General features: G+C 31.3%; 1 pseudogene; it reads left to right on the top strand.

Annotated features, from left to right (window-relative positions):
* The first annotated feature begins 12,933 nt into the window (after positions 1-12,933).
* On the top strand, positions 12,934-17,673 carry LOC132307223 (cinnamoyl-CoA reductase CAD2-like; annotated as a pseudogene).
* Positions 17,674-17,715: the final 42 nt, after the last annotated feature.

Here is a 17,715-nt window from a genome sequence, read left to right as displayed (position 1 = left end):
GTTGTTTTGGGGTTAATATGCCTTTGGCCAGCACCTGATGGTTGAAAGGTAATCATTAACCTGTCCTGTTGCAGAAAAATTATTCATTGCAACTGATCGATGATTACAAATATTTCACCAAAGCAACTTATTTAAGATTAAGATCATGTGGAGTTTAGACATCAACTTGGTCCGGAGTGAATTAAATGGCCAAATGAAGATTCAAGTCTCCTGGTTTGCATGTGTTTTCTTGCCAAAAAAAAAAAAAAAAAATCCCAAATATTACCTTCCAAATGAGGTGTCAAAAGCTGGAGCTTGAACTTACATTTACTTATATTTTCCTTGGCAAATGAGTTTAAGCTTGGAAACAAAATACACTTGTTGCTGGATGTGTAACTGGAGGTGCCTTACTGGCAAGGGGTAATCTCTTCTCTACGTATATTGATTTATTTTCTTTCTAGAAAGTGCATCTAAGCGTGGAACAAGTGGTTTGTCACTTAGGCTAAGTTTGGTAGAGTGGGTTTGAAGGGAAAGGGAAGGGAAGATGATGGAGGGCTATAAAAAAATTGTGTTTGTGTAAGGTGAGTGGAGGGAAAGGGAAGGAGAGGGAAGGGTTTGGAGGGGTTCTTCATAACAAAATACAGTAATTTCTTTAACCTTCCAAAAATGGGAGGATAAGGAAGGAAAGGGAAGGCATGGCTCATATAATATTTGTCATGCCACTTTTACCCTCAAAATTACACTTTATATTGGGCATGTATTCGGCGTGGGAAGCTTGCGAACGGCGAACCCGAACAGGAACAGTGATGGAAACTGAAAGATGTGGGTTTTGATTTTTTGAGGTGGACGGCGACGGCGAACCCGAACTGGAACAACGATGGAAACTGAAAGGAAAAAAAAACACACACTTGATCTTCATTCCAGTAACTAAAATTGGTTCTCAGAACAATTTTTCTTGAAAGGAGCCGCCTCCCATTTTTGGGAGCCTACTTTACTCATATTGGAGCCTCCTCTACTTAAAGTAGAGCTTGCTCCATTCATATTGGAGCCTCTTCCATTTTTACTTGAGCCGGCTCATCTTGGGGCAAAAATGTTGTTGCATATTTAAATCTCAAAATTCATCTTTTAAAATATAAAAAGGGCATAATAGTAAATTTATTATTATCCTTCCATTTCCTTTTTTTTCCCAAACATGATTGTTTTCCTTTCATTTCTTTTCCTTCATTAATTAACCCAACACGATTGAGGATTAAACTTATCCTTCCTTTCCCTTCCCTTTCCCTCATAACTAATATTATCCTCCCCCTTCAAACCCACCCTACCAAACATAGCCTTAATGTGCACATAAGAACACAACTTTCTTGTGAAATTTTAGGATCATTATATAATATCGACTAAACGTGGTCCAAACTTGAGGTATTGCTCGCGCTTACATGGGATGGTCAGAGTATTTCGGAAAAACTACAGCTTCACTTGACAGTCTTGTCAATTGTAATTTATGCCCTCCGATCCTCTTGAAGGTGATTCTAATTGTAATTTTTACCATCAAGTCTGTATATAGGCTATCTCCTCATATCATTGAACTAAATAGAAACCTAATGACATATTGGTAGTGACCTTTGAAATAATGATACCCCTCTTCCTCGGACATTTGTTTGCGTGACACTATGCATGATGCTTCTCTAAATAAACAAAGTCTCTTAGCTGTAATTTTATTTTATTTTTTTATTTATTTATTTTTAATGATCACATCTACTGTATTTTTCCTTTGGATTCCAACCTTTGAATGCCATGCAATTTCTGAGCACTTCATATAAGTTCAAGGTTTTAGTTTTTAAGTAATAACAACAGCCACCCTAAAGTAACAGATGTGGCCAAGGGAGCTTCAATTTATTTTTAGAGTACTGCTATTTCACCCGACTTAAAAAAAACCGACATATTACGATACCTACGTGGATACTATTATATGGGCTACTTTAAAATCTAAATATATCGATGCAACTGCAAACAGAGATTGGACGATCCTTTTTTCTCTTTACCAAAGTAACCAAACAAAGCAATAATGCATCTCTCCCCCATTCCGGCAACACCGCAGGTTTTCAATTTCATATCCTCTCCGTCGTAATCGTTGTGAAACTGCAATAACATCTCTTTTCTGATTGACCATCAACGTTTTGGGCAAACATCTTTTTAGTCTCTCAAGCCATTATCAAATCTGTGAATGCTTTGTAGCCTGGAGTTTGGGTAGCGAAGATTTCATATTTTGATGTAGAGAAAGAAGAAGTAAGATCTCTCAATTGAGAATGGAGTGTAAACTATAATTATTCGTATTAAACCATTCATCACAAATAAACATGAATCCCATAGTCTTATAACTTCATGATTTTCACATATCTATAATGCATAAATAAATAATTAGATATAAATACCTTGATTCATGATATCAAACATTGTTGAGATTAAATCCAACTTCTAGATCCTTTAACCACGAACTAATCTGCAACTCTGATCAACAGGCAAATGTGGAAACTGATTTCTCTCTCTTGGCCTTTTGCACACATAAAACTTTTACGTGTTGTATCATTAATTGTACATAATTGATGGAGTATATGTATTTTTTTAAAGGCAGAGAGAGGACCAATTTTCCTTATAGTAACATAATTCTACTTTCCATCAAAGTAAGGAATAAGAAAGGAAAACACTTCTCCAATAAGTAATTACCAAAAAGGTAATTATAAGTTGACCAAAAATAAATAATATTAATTGATATCTATTTACTTACCCACCAAGTAATATGTCACATGTCCAAATCATGTGGGCCACAATTAAATAAATAATTTTACATTCTCCCACTTGGCACATATGATAATTTCTGTAGTAGTTTAGTAAAATAGTCATTAATGTGCACCATAAATCAGATTAACTCATTAAATTGGTCATCATAAATACCATGGTAAATAAATTACCAATGCGAGTCATGGCGGTTATATATCCTTAAATGACACAGTCCCTTCCATGTACCACAACACTAGTAATCTATTTAACATAGTTTATAAATGAGAAGTATCAATAATGATATAACAATAATGTCTTTTCCAAGACTATTCCTATTACCACTTATTAAAGCAATACGTACATGTACATTAATTAATAGGAAATATCATAAACACATTTAATCAGCGCAAAATGTCAAATATATATAAGCAATATTTAAGCAATCCACAATTAAAAAATAATCATCATTGACTACATTTAAGACCCATTCTTTCAACATGTTCCATAAATGTCTTGGATGGTAGTCCATTCATTAATGGATTGCAATCATAAGTTGTGTGCTTATAATTTCAATAGACATTCGTTGTTTCTAAATATCTTCTTTAATGATAAAGTATTTCAACTTTAGAATACCTATCATTTTTCATACAAGAAGATCAACAATTGCAGCATAAATTTTCAGCAATCTGAAAACGGTACCCATAACTCCAAGTCCTGAAATAAATTCTGCAATCATAAATTATAGCATCAAAGCATGCTACAAATTAAAATTTCATAATAGACAAAGTAATCATAAATTAGTTTGCACTTTTTCATAATATTGTTCCTCCAACCAAATCTTCTAGAACTCTTTTAATATATGCTTTATGAGACAATTCTAAAAACAAATCAATGTGATCTATAATGAAATATTTCTATTCCTATCACATAGGATGCCTCATCCATATATTTCATTTCAAAGTTCTTAGAGATAACTTTTAGTTTCATATAATAAACTAAGATCACTACTAACAAATAAAATATCATCAATATATAGAATCAGAAATATAAACTTACTCCCACTAACCTTCTAGTATATACACTGATCAACAGTGTTTTTCTTAAAACCAAAAGAAATAATGGTATCATTAAACTTAATATACCATTGTTAGGAAGCTTGTTTAAATCCATATATTGATATCTTAAGTTTACGGATCATGAATTCTTTACCCAATATGAAGTCTTCAAGTTGTTCCATATGGACTTCTTCTTATAAACTCATATTCATAAAAATTGTATTCACATCCATTTGATGTAACTCTAAATCATAATAAGCTACTAATGTCATGATATTTTAAAAGATTCCTTCTTAAATACTAGAGAGAAGGTTTCTTTATAATCTCTTCATTTATGACACTGATCCATTTAGTAAAATCATTACTGTTAATGGCTTGTGAATATGTAACCGGATCCGTATATATCTCACTATATATCAAAATCAGATTCTTGCAGATATATCACATAGTCATCCGGAATAGCAGATCTCCTTTCTCTTTGAGATCGTCTTAATGTTATTCCTTATGATTCTTCTACAATCTATTCATTGGTGACAATCTCATTATAGAGTTGTTGATCATTTAATTGTTCTTCGTTATTATACGGTTCAACAACTGAAGGAACAATTATTTCCTTATAAGTTATGGGTAAAGATATTTGTACCCTAACTTCTGAAATGATCAAATTCTTGTTTTTATCACTCCCACTGATTTCACCATTCTTAATGAATCCGACATTTCCGGTTTCAATAATTATCGTATGATGTTTCGGATAGTAAAACTTGTACCCTTTAGATTACTTAATATCCACAACATTATGGGCAACGAGGAATTACTTAACATACTCCTAACCAATTCCATAAGAGTACGATTACGCCTTATAGCTACACGCTTCTATTGTGGCATGTATAGCAAAGTGTATTGAACACAAATGGCATACATTTCAAGGAGTTTAACAAACGGTTAAAGTATTAACCTGTTTCATCATACTTTACATAATATTCACCACCTCTATATGACCTTATGATTTTCACTTTCTATCTTGTTATTTTTCAACCTCATTTATGTATACTTGAAGAGTACACACTGCTTGAGATTTTTCATACAACAAATAGATATATCCATAACGTGAAAAATCAACTATAAAGGCGATAAAATACTTTTCTACTCCAAAAGATAGAACATCAGAAGGTTTACAAATAATTTCAAGAAGCTATGTATTTATTGTGGCTCATTTCTTTGTGTGTTTAGTTTGTCTACCCTTAATACAATCTACACACATATCAAAATCAGTAAAGTTTAGATTCAGAAGAATCATATCCTTTACTGATTTTCCTAACCTTTCACTAGATATTGACCTAGTCTTTTATGCCAAAGATAAATTTTCTATTAATTGAGTTACGCTTAATTCTAACGTTATGATACAAGATCAAAATGATTTTAATAAATAAACTATCAAATTTGAATTTACAGAAATCATCAACAATAATACCATAACTCACAAATTATAGTTTCTTAAATAAATATCATTACCAAATTTAAATGAAAAACCATTAACATAAAGTTTTTGAAATAAAATCAAATTATGGGAAATTGAATAAACATAAATTTTTTAAAATAAGTTAAATAAAATCTATTGTCTAACATTAAACATAGTGTCACAATTGTTTCAACAAAACTTTTTTCCAATTATCATAAATAAGAAATTCTTATTTGAATTTGTGGTTTAGGCCATAAATTTTTTTTGCATCTATTAGAAACATAAATATTAGTACTTAAGTCAACCTATCACGTATTAAAAAGAATTTCAACAAGTAATTCGCAATATACAAAAGCCAAAAGCGTACTTTTCTTTTTCGAATCATTCTTTATATGTCATGTAATCTTTCTAAAAGTGTTCAATACATTAACGACACTTTTTCATTATTACATTACTTTCTTTTAGTAGATTGACCTAAATCTTTTAATTTTGGGTGTTGCTCACTTATTGCCTTTTCTGACTTATTCCCAAATTTCTTTCTAACTTCTTGAGTCATCAGATGAACATAATGATTACTTTGCTACTTAAGTTTTGTCTCCTCATAAATTAACATAATGGTCAATTAAATCACTTTCCACTTGTCTTAATAGTGTTAATTCGAAATGACCCATACTGAATAGACAAGAAATTAAGAATAAATTGAATAAGAAAATTCCCATTCACAATCATCCATAAGGTTCTCAATTTTGCTGCAACATTAGTTATCTAAAAATACGATCATACATGGTATGAGTACCAACAAAAAATCCATAGTAGTTATATCAATTAATAATTTTTGTTTTAGATATTTATCTAAAACACGAAAACATTCTTATAATCAAATATTCCTTAGCACTATCACTATGAGGAACAATTATTCGTATAACCATAATGCTTAATCTGTTCGATCTCTCCCAAGCTTTATGAATAATCTTTTCTTCCTCACTGTTTTTATCAGTAATAACAGTAAGTTTCTCAATTTAAAATGTTAAATTAAGATTTAACACATCTAAATTTTGAACTCAACTTACTCATTTCATTATGAGAAGTTAGTCATATTGAGAATCAGAACAGATGTAGCATGCGCATTAAGGGATGTAATAAAACAAATATAATAAGATAAAATCTTAACAACAATAATGTTTTGAGTTAACAACACGTATGTATAACTTAAAAATATAAATACAATGTATAACTATAGTACCCCTTTGGGTGACAACTATAAAATACTAATAATGATACTTACATGTATTTATATGTATATCTTTATTGGTGATGCATTATTTAATTAAACAAATAAGTTACCTTTGCATATCCTATATTTACCTAATTAAAAAAAAAATACATACGACCCTTTAATTTTTATTTAATCACTTGAAAATCAATTCCCTTTGAGGAATTATTTCTCATAATTAAATAAAATCAATATTCATGAATATCACAAAAAATTATAAGCATCATAATTCATGAAATATTGCAATTATGTTTACTACTAAAATAAATATTCATCAACTATTATGGTTAGGCCATTTTGGTAGCTACCAACCTTTACATAATATGAATATTAAATTAGATAGTAACTAGTTTATGATTAATTATGTCTATTACAAAAATTAATATTCATCAATCATTATGATTGGGCCACTTTAGTAGCTACCAATCTTCACATAATATGAATATTAAATTAGACAGTAATTAATTCATCATTAAGTTATATTTACTACTAAAATTAATATTCATCGACCATTATGGTTAGGCCACTTTGGTAGCTACTAACCCACACATAATATGAATATTAAATTAACTAGTAATTAATTAATTATTAATTTACCCATTTAACATTATACACACATATTCATAATTGTGGATTAAAGTTTAAGCAACTTCGATCTCAAAAACTTAATAGTCCGAAATGTCATAGAAAATATCTTTTTATTTTATATACATAATAAAATATATTATTTTATTTTCAGACTTAAAGATCATAATTGAATCAATTTAAAATTGATTCTACGATATGTATGCATGTTTGGGTACAAAACAACAAGTTATTTGCATGTATAATTTATTAGATTAAATTTCTAAACTCACAAATTATTCTAGAAATTCAAATTCCTAAAATAAATAAATCAATACATATATTTTATGTATTCAATAACTTTAATTTTAATTTATTTTAAATTAAAATTAGAATCTTCAAATCATTGGACAAATACTTATAACAATAATTTAAACCTCTTTAATAAAAATAAATAAATACACAAACTTTATGTATTTATTAATTTTTAAATAATAATAATAATGAGTCTTTGTAATCCTTTCACAACTGACTGTTTCTATAAAACAATAGCAAGACAAATATTATTATTATTATTATAATTCAATGTTCTTTATTAGTCATGCACGAAAATCAGTAACCTAAAGCATTGAAGTTGTTTGTCTTACACACATTATGCATACGTTTGTACTATTACACATATGTAAACTATGTATCAGTAATCAACTTTCATAATTCAATTTTGGCTCGAAAATTTAGGTATCCGAACCCAAAAACCACACGAACTGATCTAAATATACGATTCTAAAAGAATGGATTATAAAATCATTTAATTTTAAATTTATACATATTATTTATGCAACTTTAATGAAAAATAATGAGTTCCTAAACCGTTAACTCTGATACTACATGTAAACTATAATTATTCGTGTTAAACCATTCATCACAAATAAACACGAATCCCATAGTCTTAGAACTTCATGATTTTCACATATCCATAATGCATAAATAAATAGTTAGATATAAATACCTCGATTCATGATATCAAACCTTGTTGAAATTAAATCCAACTTCTAGATCCTTTAACTACGAACTAATCTGTAACTCTGATCAACAGGCAAAGGTGGAAACGGTTTATCTCTCTCGGCCTTTTGCACACATAAACCTTTTACATCTTGTATTATTAATTGTACATAATTGATGGAGTATATGCACTTTTTTAAAGGCAGAGAGAGGACCAGTTTTCCTTATAGTAACATAATTCTACTTTCCATCAAAGTAAGAAATAAGAAAAAAAAACACTTCTCCAATAAGTAATTACCAAAAAGGTAATTATAAGTTGACCAAAAATAAATAATATTAATTGATATCTATTTACTTACCCACCAAGTAATATGTCACATGTCCAAATCATGTGGGCCACAATTAAATAAATAATCTTACATGGAGTGAGAGAGTGAACAAACAGATATGAGAAAGTTCGGAAGAGCTGAAAAATTGGAGACGCAATGAGTGAGTGTTGGGTCTCCATTTAAAACCAACCTTCAAACTCGTTAATTTTTATCCAACTTCTAACTGTTCTTACTTTTATTTTTCTTGGAGTGAAATTTTTTCTCTGTTCTGTTCGCTTCAACAATGGTGTTTATAAACCAAAAATAAATAAAAAATTCCATTCAAGTCTTTTTAGTGAAAAAATAATTTTGTAAAGAGAAGAATTTTTGGCAAAAAAACAGAGAAAATATACAGCCTACATAGAGAGAAAAGGGCGAAGAAATCACGGACATACACACAGGAAAATGGTGAAAGAAAACGAAAGATTACAAAAGGATATTTTTGTCTAACAAAATGTAATGCATTTATGGAGACTTGGTACTGCCAATAATATATTGCCAGGTTAATGTTTGTTTTTCAATCAGTACGTCAAAAATATCATTTTCCTTATTTTTATTGTCTAAAGTATCCTAAAATGTACTGATAGACCTGCTTTAAACTCAAAATTCCATAAATTCTGGTTCCGATAACGTTTGATATATATAGAGAGCAATGCTATGAATTAACAGTCGCCCTTCTCATTGGTCCTAATATTTGTAATTAATGTATTTATTAATGGTATGTTTTTTATTTTTATGAAACCCTAAAAATATGTATTTTTGACAATACTACCCTTTCAATCTCTCTCCTCACTTAAACCATATAAGAGGTGTCATTAATACATTACATGTTTCTACTTTTAATAGAACATTAAATAATTAATTTTAACACAAAACTACCTTATTTCTTTCATTTGTCTCTACTTCCCACCCCTTCAGTGTGTTTACACACACATATATATACACCCACATATATAATAATTGATTCTTTTTCTTTTAGTTATTGTTTAACAGTGATAGTTGAGGGATAAAATTTTTTATTTTTTATTTTTCTTATTGAGAGATAAGAATTCATTCTCTATAAAATTTAATTAAATATATATATATATATAAAAACGTATGTATCAATTGCTATCATGTAATTTTATCCTTTACTAACTAAATCATCTTTATCTCTTATATAGAAAATGAATTCTTATCTCTCAATAAGAAAAAAAATAAATAAATAAAAATTATCCCTCAACTATCACTTTCAAACGATGACTAAAAGAAAATAAAAGAATCCATTATTATATGTGTGTGTGTGTAACTCTGTATGTAAACACAAGGGGTGGAAAGTAGAGGCAAATGAAAGAAATAAGGTAGTTTTGTGTTAAAATTAATTATTTAATGTTCTATTAAAAGTAGGAAATATGTAATGTATTAATGACAATTTTGATAAGGTTTAAGTGAGGAGATAGACTAAAAGGTTAGTATTGTCAAAAAAAATACTTTTAGTGTTTCATAAAAATAGGAAACATACAATTAATAAATGCATTAATTATAAATATTAGGATTAATAAGAAGAGCGACCGTTTAATTCACAGTCACCTTAGGCGACTGTGCTTAGCATTGCTCATATATATATATATTTGGACTTATAAGGATGATTTAATATGTATAATGAGTTTTGCATTGAATTTAAAGTTGTTTTCAACAATAAAGGCTTACAAAATTCTCTCTCTACTTTTATGACCACAATAATCTCTTTAATGACAGCAATAATCTGTTCAAATAACATCAAATAGAAAATTAGGTAAAATGTAATCTAAATGAAGTGGGAAATGACTTTAGATTTGTGGATTAAATGAAGTGTCTCAAACTCTTAATTCAAGTCCTGACCTTATGTTTCACGTATTTTAAGTTTTGGAGTGTCAATCTACTTATAGGGAGTGTTTTTCAAAGAGAATAGGAACTAATTTTGTTGGAAAAATCATTGAAAAAATGAAAAGGGGGTTTTATATTCACAGTTTGAATAATGGCTCTTCTAAGATAGTGGATGAGTTCTTATATTAGATCTGGTATTTGGCTTAAGCCCTTCTAATTATATTAGTATGAGAAGGATCCCATTTTGTTTGGAAAAGGATACATTATGGTCATGTTATTCGGACCAAAGATAATATTCAACTTGTTTGCAATACTATTTATCACATTAAAACTTTTGGTGTGAAGAGTTGGATTTTCCTCACTTTTGTTGTGGTCATCCTTATCCCTAGTGCTGAAGTTAGAGCTAAACAATTTTTTTTATTTTTTATTTTATTTTTTTCACTGGCAACTTGGTTGCATAATTTATAAAAGTTTTTTAGTTTCCAATTGCTAGTCCAACTATTTTTGTCCCCTTTTATGATGGGACGTATTAAGGAGTATTCAAGTCCTTTGATTTTGTACTATTTCCAATTTCCTTTTACTCTCTCAGCTGAGGAAATTAAGTGGCTAATATAGGAAGTTTTTTGTTTTTATTATTTTATATATGATGTATGCAACATTCAAATCACTGTTAAATTTTCAGTGGATTCGGTTGTTGTTTCAATTATCTTGTTTGTTCAACTGAAAGATTGTCAAATCTTTTGACAAGAGCTTCTTGTAGTAATTTGATGGCTTCTCAATAAGTCTAGATGATTTTCTTAATGATGAAGACAGTTCTGTATATTCGTTCCTTATATATTAGATTCTTTGTAATGTTTATATTATGTTTGAAACGACCATAAGCATCATGTCGTCACCATCCAGTTAAAAAGGAAGCTCACTTTGTCCCGTGGATTAGTCGGGGCTTTCCCGTACACATCTCAAGGAAGCTTGCTTGAACGATTCAAAGTAAGCTCGCTTTGTCCCGTGGATTAGTCGGGGCTTTCCCGTACACATCCCAAGAAAGCTTGCTTGAACGATTCAAAGTAAGTTGTGGAACCAGGAATGCAGAAATTAACACAAGTCTAATTAAATTTAGGTTGGGATGGGATCAAGTTATAAGATAACCTGAAACCTACATAATGTGGATATAGATAATTATCAATTAAGAAGAAGATAAGAGTTCATCAAATTCGATTAGTTTGGCTTATTGATAAAAAAATATTACTTTGAAATAGTTTTCAATATTTTGTTATTTTTTAGATAAAACAGTGTATGGACTCTTGTTACTCAGGAATCCTCTCAACATGAGCTGAATTTGAGTGCAGGTTGAGATATCATTGGGGGATAGGAGATGGTGCTGGGTCATGTTTTCGTAATCAAAGATACGGAGTATTTGATTCCCGCCACTGGGTAATGCCCTAATTGGATTTTGTGGATTTGTGTTTTAGTTGAATGTCAACCACTTATGACCTACCCAAGCTGGAGAAGGCTGAAGGAATGTTCTTCCCCTTGATTGGATGAATGTGTAACATGTAATTAGATGAACAGTTTTTGGGCATCATCTTAATCACTATAGATTTGACTGAAAATGATGATAAGACTCTACCAAAGTCTAATCAATGCCTATTTTTATTATTGAGAAATGATATTTTAAGTGATTTTGGTTCTTATTGGAACCCTAAGTTACATGACCAAAAAAGAAAAAAATGATATCAACTGGAACCACTGTTAAGTTAATTTCTGATTTGTTAAATCATAAATTATAGACTGAAAAGAACTAGTGCATTTATTTATTAATGAATTTTTGTCTTGGCTGAAAATAACTAGTGCATCTATTTATTAATCCAAAAACCATTAAGCAAGTGTTCAACGTGGGACAAAATACTAGAAGTTTTTACATAAGTTAATTAAATATTCAGAAATTATTTAAAAATTTCTCATAAAATACCAAATCAAAAAAGGGAAAATATGCCAAACTTCACCTACTTTATACCAAACTTCACCAACTTTTTACAATGTAATTGCTCACCTTGTATTTTTCAATTTTATTTTTGGTAAGTGACTTTATTATGTTATAATTAACATGTTCTTTCTTGTCTAAATATATACGTACATACATACTTGTATATTATATATATATAAAAAAAAAATAACAAAATTTAATTTAACAAGTTGATTATTGCCGTTGCTAAAAACAGCCAGTCGTGTAACTTAAGGGTGATAATATTTGATACGACACGCTAACACAATAAGAATACTATTCAAGATAATAGGGTTTGAATTTGGGCTAATCATATTAATACTGATTGACCCGTTAACTAAACCTAACGTGTTCGTATTTGACCTTGCCAATACAATTATGACACAATTAATTTGATTAATTAAACCAGTTAGATAAACATAGCGTATTCGATAAAAAATGATCTATTTAATTAAACGTGTAAAATAAATATACTGTGTTTCTGTCAAAAATAACTTAAACATTTCTTTGGTATTGTGTTAAGTCTTAATTTATTTATTAAACGAATTGTCAAAAAATCTGGATATAATTAATAATAATTTCGCGTTTGTGTCGACTCTGATCACGTTCGTATCAGAATCGTATCGACCGGAACACAGACTGTAAACACGAATTGCCAACCCTTTTATGTATTAAAAGCAAAAACTGGAAACATTACAGTGACTGGAGAGTGGTGGAGACTAGAGTGAGAAACTGAGGGGAGAGAGAGTGAGTTAGAGAGGGAGAGAGAGGAGGAAATGTCGGGTAAAGAAGGGGAGGTGGTGTGCGTAACGGGAGGCAGTGGGTATCGGTTCGTGGCTGGTCTGTCTCCTCCTCGAACGCGGCTACACCGTTCACGCCACCGTCAAAGATCTCAGTTACACTCTCTCTTTACCCTTTCCCATTTCCAGATATCAATTCAATTGTTTTTCCTAATTCCATTTTTCTCTCTCTGTTTTTTTTTTCCCCTTCTCTTAGAGGATGAAAAAGAAACTAAGCATCTCGAAGCCCTAGAAGGTGCGCAATCGCGTCTCCATCTCTTCCAGATCGATCTCCTTCACTACGACTCCATTGTCGCCGCCGTCACTGGCGCCAACGGCGTCTTCCACCTCGCATCTCCCTGTATTGTCGATCGAGTTCATAATCCTGAGGTTCGTGCCCAATTCAATGTACACGCACAAAAACACACACGTCTGTTTATATATATATATATGCATATTCAATTTTTGCTATCACTATCAGAAGGAGCTATTGGACCCGGCGATTAAGGGGACCAGTCGGAGCTGGTACTGGCCAGCTGATGTAGTCAAGGATGAAAATTGCTGGACAGATATTGATTACTGCAAGACAAAAGGAGTGAGTCTCTTGCGTTTTCTTGCATGTTCATCTTTATGTATTTTTTCTTCTCCGAAATTTGTTTGTGTATTTGCTTATTTGGTATTAACCCGTAACCATAACCATAGCAATTGTATTTGCTTATTCATAACCCATAACTAATTGTATAATGAGAAGCAATTAAATGATCGTATTTGACCACAAGTTATTGTACTTAACACTAACATATCTATTTGGTTTGCCATCAAAATGATTCACAGTGCTCCTCATCACAATCACCAAATTCAGAGAAGCAAGAATTTTCTATAGTCACTGATAAAATTTTGTAATAGATTACCATAACATTTGTAAGGTATGTATCATGTATGGAGAAATAATTACACGGTATGGTCCGGGACTGCATGGTCCCGGCCAATCACAACTTGACACGTAAGCAAAAATCACATTTGCTTGTGTGTCAAGTTGTGATTAGCTGGGATCACGTAGTCTCGGAACATGTAAAAAAAATTCATCATGTATGCTCAAAATACCTTTTGGGAAATGGCTTTGTTGAGTTGAGTTGATGCTCAACTTATATTCTTTGTGTAAGGAAGCAAAATGTACTGAGAAAGTAAAAACAAAAGATCTTGCTCTTTCTGCAGCTGTTTGGTTTGTTGTAAAAGTTCACCAGAAAACAAAGACTCAAGTTTTTCCATCATGATTTGTCATGTTACGGAAGCATAAATAACTTATCAAAATAATGTTATAGAAGTATGAATGGCTTTGAGGGAAATAATGTATCGTAACAAAATAGTTGTCAGTGGGGTTTACTTTTAGAACTAATAACACATTATTCAGATTTATTTTTATTTTTTGGTGGCGTTTATTATGTACAGAAAATAAATGCATATAATTTTACATGCATATACTTGCTCTAAGGAATTCTCTGAGTCTAATGTTTTTTCATTTGTTTCTGATGTGTTATCTGTTGCTCCATGTTGTACTTGAAGAAGATTGAAGTACTATAGGAGTGTTTTTTATGTTTTCTTTCTTCAAAAGCACATAATCATCTCTTTAGATAAATGATATCACTTTAAAATTGGCTTCAGTAAATTTCTCAGTTATTGTTCATGCTTATAGGTTAATATGGTATACTGGTATCCAAATATGTTCTTAAATTCCATTTTATAACGTTTATTTATTTATTTTTGCTTTCTGTGGGTTAGCTGTGGTATCCCACTTTCTAAAACACTAGCTGAGAAAGCGGCTTGGGAATTTGCCAAGGAAAAAGGTTTGGATGTGGTTGTGGTGAATCCTGGAACCGTTATGGGACCTATCCTGCCCCCAGCCCTTAATGCAAGCATGTTAATGATTCTTCGCCTTCTTCAGGGTATTGCACAAATTTGAATAAGCTGTTGTAGTTTATATTGAAGCATGCTGCATTTTAAAATGTCAGAGTTTAAGATGTGCGTAAATATATCTTTGTAGTATTCTTTTGCTTGAGTCCATTCTAAACTCACCTGGAAGAAAACATCTAACCAGAACTCTTGCATTACAACAGATTATTATCTGTTCAATTGATGTTTGTGAATTTTCAACTTTAGACCACTATATGTTTCTTCATGTTGAACTGGACATCTTAAAGGAGTATTTGGCATTTAAAGTAACAGGCTAATGCAAAGTGCACCCCTCCCCACTCCCCGAGGAAATTGCTATCATATTTTATTTTTCCCTCACAAGGGAAATAAAGTGAAAATCTTGTTTATTTCAAGCTAATTTATTAATTCTGTCATTGTTCACTTTGTAATTGAGCTTCAACCAGACATTAAACTGACCCTGTATACTATTCTGGATGCATTTGAGTGGTGGTAAGTTGAGTATTTCCATTCCATTGAACTCTTTCCAGGCTGTGCTTAAGGTTTTACACACTATTAGTCCTAAGCCTGGAAATTCGAAAAGAATTACTCAAGTTGACAGCTTGCATGATAGCATGTGTCCATGTCACTTCCATAAATTGTCGTGTTCCTTATTTTTCATAATTAGTGACATAAGATTGCATTTGGAGGATTTATTTTTCTTTCTCCTGGCTCAAACTTGTTAATGAACTGTTTACTTGCCTTGGAATAGATTTGCCTCTCTGTCTTGCCAGTTTCCTCTCAACCGATCATCTAGTCGGGTATGTATTAAACATAGTAGTCCTGAAGCTTGTCCAGTGCTTCACATTCATTTTTAGATGCTGACAGTTTTCAATCTCCACCAAAAACATTACTCAGACATTTTGGAACTCCAAACTTATAATTTTTAGAATTAACCCAAGAATTCAAATCGCATTTTGGCCAGGCTGCACAGAGATATATAAGGATTTTTTTATGGGGTCTGTCCATGTTAAAGATGTGGCCCTAGCACACATATTAGTGTATGAAAACACATCAGCAACAGGAAGGCACTTGTGTGTGGAAGCTATATCTCATTATGGCGACTTTGCTGCAAAGGTTGCAGAACTTTACCCTGAATATATAGTGCCATGCTTGCTTTTTAAAAAAAATTTATTGTGTTTTTGATTGTTTATTTATTCATTTTTATAGTTCGAACTATTTACACGTCTTGCGGCTGTGGAACTGATGATAATTATATGCTGGCATCTAAAACTTATAACTCTACCATATGGTTTAATAGAAGGATATTCTTTAAAAGGGTGCATAATGATTAATTTCTAGTAGTTTTTATGGAATTTTGAAAAAGTAAAAGGAAGTAATGTTCACAGTCCATAAAATTTTTTCCGCCCTTCACTATCTTATACGGTAATAGTAAGGTACAATGGGGAGTGGAGCTCAGGATGATTTATTTGGGGTGTGAGCATTGTGTCCAAGAAAAAGAAAAAAAAAAATCCGAAAAGAGATGCTAGTTATGGATTAGGCATATGTGTCTAAAGAGCATTGCCGCATATCATTAGGATGTAAGAAAAATAAGCAAGTCAATAAATGGATCACATATTGTAATATCATGCTAAAAGATCATATAGTCCAAAAGATCACATTCCTCCAGCCACAAAATTAGTTCTGCAAAACAAAATGAGAAAACCTCGAGACGTTCACGTGTATGCAAGTCCTTATGCGTCTACTGATGGAGACAACATAGACATTTCTTTTCTTCACTTGCTACGCATGGGAGTACAATCCATCATGCATCCCCCATTTATTCGGATTAGATTATTGGTTATGAAACTACTCTATTAACATCCCAAAACCACCATTCTATGTCTTTCCAATATAACTGAAGGGGCATGTCAGAATGTGTGTCAAAATGCCAACTTAAAAATAACTATAAAAGGATGTGTTAGAATATGTGTGGCAATATAGGCCACATCACATTTGACAAACAAACGTGTACAGTAACCAGTTCTTGTGGTTCCAACTTTCATTTCTTCTTATTAGACAAATATTTGGCAGTAGAGACTCTTAGGAGAAGACTGGTAAAGGTCATCTTAATGTTTCTCTTGGTAAAAGCTTAAAGCTGAGGATTTTAATCATTTCAATCGCTGCTTTATGCTGCAAGTGTTGGTATATTACAATTCTATCTGGGCCTGCATACATTCTCAAAATTCCATTCACTACTGTGCTTGATGGGTAGCTTAACTTCAATTTGGTATTGTCGGATTTAAATATTCCTCAATCTTATTGAGTGCTTTTCTATAGGTTGCCAAAGGATACCCAACCTGGATTGCTGAGGACCAAGGATGGATCTAAGAAGCTAATGGAGCAAATAATCAAGGACTCTGTCGAGAGTTTAAAGAGCAAAGGGTATATTTCTTGAATGAAACCTTCAAGCCTCTGCACACCTGGAACTGGTAAAGGCCAAGAACTTTGTGGGATAAAAGTATTACAATAAAGATATTGGGTACATATTGATCAATGAGATAATCCTAGTAATTTTGGGCTGGGGTTGTAACTGAACTAACTTGAGTTCGAAATTGCGTATTTTGTTATGTTTTATTAAGTTTATTACTGGTTTTGTGTTAAGTTTTCTTTTCAAGTGAAGGTTGTGTTGAGCAGCTTTTAGAG

The sequence above is a fragment of the Cornus florida genome, unplaced genomic scaffold, assembly GCF_030987335.1.
Source record: "Cornus florida cultivar Cherokee Brave unplaced genomic scaffold, ASM3098733v1 CherokeeBrave_3.0.0_Hap2_Chr05, whole genome shotgun sequence".
Lineage (NCBI taxonomy): Eukaryota > Viridiplantae > Streptophyta > Magnoliopsida > Cornales > Cornaceae > Cornus > Cornus florida.
The sequence above is the reverse complement of the archived record's forward strand: the minus strand, read 5'-3'. Positions and strand labels throughout refer to the sequence as shown.